The 3,794-nt window shown below is 40.2% G+C and overlaps 1 long non-coding RNA gene across 1 annotated transcript; it reads left to right on the top strand.

Annotated features, from left to right (window-relative positions):
• Nucleotides 1-821: 821 nt before the first annotated feature.
• On the top strand, nucleotides 822-2,360 carry LOC123166142 (uncharacterized). Its single transcript, XR_006483375.1, has 4 exons — nucleotides 822-1,082; nucleotides 1,161-1,249; nucleotides 1,330-1,540; nucleotides 2,294-2,360. It is a non-coding gene; the product is annotated as an uncharacterized lncRNA (long non-coding RNA).
• Nucleotides 2,361-3,794: the final 1,434 nt, after the last annotated feature.

Here is a 3,794-nt window from a genome sequence, read left to right as displayed (position 1 = left end):
CTTCGAATCTCGAGGACGAGATTCATCTTAAGGGTGGTAGATTTGTAACATCCCAAAATTTATAATTTTGGAATGTTAATTATTTAAATAGTATTAAATAAAAACTTGCTTGTGTTGATTGATGTGACTAGGATTTGAAACTTTTGGAGTTTAAGTGAATATTAAATTGAGAGGGAATAAAAAGACTTTCCCAATTATTCATTTCGTTCTTATTCTGGGTTTGCGAATATTCAAAATATTTCCAATTCAATAATGAGAGAGGATGACATGACTTCCTCACAGAATAATATAGCTGAATAATTGAATATTCTCACATTTGGATTTTTGAATATTTAGAACAATTCTAACTCAAATATTAAATCATATGAGAGAAGGTAATATGACTCCTTCAATGTAAAAGAGTTGTGAATGATTTAAATGTCATTTGCATTTTTTCTCCCGAGTTCAAAAATATTTTATGGAACACTTTATAAGTGTCAAAGTAATGTTTACAAAAATATTATATGTATTTTATATATGTATTTTGAGATGGAATAAATGTTCACTGTTTTCTATATTAGTATGTAGAATTATAGAAATTTTCCTAGTATTTATTTCAGAAAGAATTTGGCATCTTCATTATCCACTTTCTTTCCTATTATTTTAGTAAATAGAAAACCTTCACTATTCATCAGGTCGCACTGTGCGGACCAGCTTCTATTCTTCGCCACGCGCAAGCAGCAGCGCAGAGCAACCGCAGCGCAGCTGGCCCAGCATCGCCAGTAGGCCACAGCCTGCTCCACGTCTCTTTTGTTTTTTCTTTCTTTCTCTCTATTCCACTGACAACGGACCCCACCGCCTCCTTCCACCTCCCGATCGATCTCCTGTTCGTGGACGAGAGCGCCGCCACTGCCGCACCAAACCCCGCGTGATTCGCGCGACCCCTTGCTCCTTTTCCAATCTGAGGCCGCCGTGTGGTTCCTCTCGAATCCTTCAATCAGTCCTCGCAGGCTCCACTTTGTTTTCCCCTAGGAATCGAGCGTAAGGACCTCACCAAGCTCTGCCGACTCCGGCGATTCTGACGAACGATTTCGGCCACACAAGTAAGCCCGGCCCCTCTCCGAGCACTCCATAGTCTGCGAGGAAACCTCATGCACCCCCTCCGCTTTGATTTTTCCCAGGACCGCACCACATCGAGCTCTTCAACAAATCCGGATCTCGCCGAAGTATTGCCCTTGCCGGAGCTTCCCCGAATAGTTCCATTGCCTCTGTGAGCCTCGGTTCCTCGCTAATCCTTCCTGAGTATTATTCGTGGTCTTTTAAATTCCCCTCAACCTCTGATCTTCTCAGGAACACGGGATACCGAGCTCCCGATCACGCCCAAAATCGCCAACACCATCGAGCGACGGTGCGCCAGGAAAGGACGCTCCCATCTCCGTTGAAGCTACCATCGTCTCCGTCATCGCAAGCCGCATCCGCTCTTCACCTCATCTTCACTGGAGAGCCACCGGAGGAGCGCCGCCAGCCACGTCCGAAGCCGTCGCTGTTTTCCCCTGCTTCGGTGAGCACGCACGCACAACTACATCTCAGCCAATCTGCATGTGACACATGGCGCTATGCTATAGTAACCGCAGTTCAAAATCATGTTTTAGACAGATTTTCACCAATATTTCGTTTAGCTATATCTCTTGGTCTGTATATCCAAATTCATTGATTTTTTTATGTGTACTCGTAGTGACCAGAAGAATACAGTAGAACCAAAATTTCACATGTTTGAACTGCTTAAATTTGAATTTGATCAAATTTGAATTCAACCTTCCGGAGGCCATACCTTTCAAACCGTCGATCCAAATTAGTTTATTATTTTTGCGTCTGAACTCTTGTACCAAATACTTGTTGATGACATCATGTATACTCAATATTCAAATAATTCTTGACCTGTTTTGAATTCAAATTCAATTCACACATCATTTCGCAATGACTTGTGTTATAGCACTCCTAATCAATCTATTCTTTTTGCAAGTGAATTCCTATGACATATGCAATCATTACACCATTTGGATGTTCTTCTCCAAATACTTATGACCTTGTTCCATAATATCCAATTTAATCTTATATGGCAACAATTCATCATCCATTGACTCTTTCAAGTTAATTCCTTCACCTTCCACCTTATATCACCATAAAGACCCATAGTATATATCTGGCCTATATATTTTGTTGTTGTTGCTTAACCTAGCCATATTTGTTTTGTTGTTCTTTTGATTCTTCTATATGGCATGGTTGTTTATTTGGATTCTCTCATTTGTGATAGATTGCTCGGAGCGTGACGAGTAGAATTATCAGGATTGTGAGTACGATGATCTTCATCCGACTTACAGGCAAGTTACACCTTGATCATACTTCAACCTATTATTTTTCTATGTGTGTATTTATATATATATATCACATTACTATACTATGCATTGTGTAGGAATTTTATGGTAGCATGTTATTGCTATTGAGATTCAGCTTAGTATGGCCTTATTGTAGATCGTGGTAGTGTATTCTTGCTATGCTATGTAGACGGGGATTGGTTCGTGTATGCATCGAGATTATGTGAGGACTATATATAATATAACTTGAGTAAAAACATAATATATAATTCACCTCTGGACGGACAGGGTTGCATCATGGTTTCTTGTTCCTTTTCTAAGGACATGGACCATGGCTAAGTGCGCCCGAACGGTATTGCTGGGTGGTTTCATGAACATCATGGTTCATACCCTCTCAATGTAAGTGGGTGTCGTCCAGGCTCAAAAAGATCAGACAAACTTAGTGACTAGTAGCCTCCATGTACAACCAGTAGCTAATATGGGCTCTGGCTTAGTTGATCAGTTGCGGAAACCTTACCCGGATGTGCCAGCAGATGTAGTTATGATAGTTGGGATGGGCCTCCTGTGGGACTAGGCGACTGCTTCTGAAAGACTTTGTCTCAATCTTCGTGTTGAGTCCAGTGGGTACAGTGTACAGACCTCTGCAGACTGTATAAACTAATCATGATTAGCTGTGTCCCCGGTTATGGACAAATTTGAGCCACTATGCCATTACAGTCGTTGGATGATCTTGACAGATGATACTTTAATAAAAATTGAGTGGGAAACTTAATAATTGAGATAGGTTGGTATTGTATTTCCCAACTCAACCATATGTATTTAACTGTAGCAAGACATAATTAAAATTTGACTATTATATTATGTAGCTATCAGGGAAAAATTAGCTTTTCTGCAAAACAACCACTGCACTATCCTCTTGATATACCTTGCATATAGGAGTAGGTATGTTATATCATTCCTGTGTGACTTGCCAATACATTCAAAGTATTGACCCTTCGTTGCTGCAACGTTTCATGTTGCAGATTTTATACGACGAGTGAGTGATACGATGTAGGGTTACGATGTCTATACTCGACATTTGCCTGTGGTGTTGATGGACTTCATGAAGATTTTATTTGCTTTTTCGCTGTATTTTATTTGTATGCTAGCTTGAGCTATGAAGGTATGTATTATATTAAATTCTGGATCTATGATGTAATGTTATGACATGTGGTTTATTCTTGATATTACATCTTGTACTGTGTGTGCTAGCTATTGATCCAGGGACTAGCACAGTGAGCACATAGACATCGAATCTTAGGGGGTGTTTGGTTCAGAAGTCCTAGGACTTTTTCTAGTCCCAGAGACTAATCAAAAAAGACTCTCTAGTAGAGTCTTTTTCTAGTCCCTGTAGAAAAAGTCCCTCCCGTTTGGTTCCTATGGACTTTTTCTAGTCTCTGG

Source organism: Triticum aestivum, chromosome 7D (genome assembly GCF_018294505.1).
Source record: "Triticum aestivum cultivar Chinese Spring chromosome 7D, IWGSC CS RefSeq v2.1, whole genome shotgun sequence".
Taxonomy (NCBI): Eukaryota; Viridiplantae; Streptophyta; class Magnoliopsida; order Poales; family Poaceae; genus Triticum; species Triticum aestivum.
This window is presented reverse-complemented; position numbering and strand designations above follow the sequence as displayed.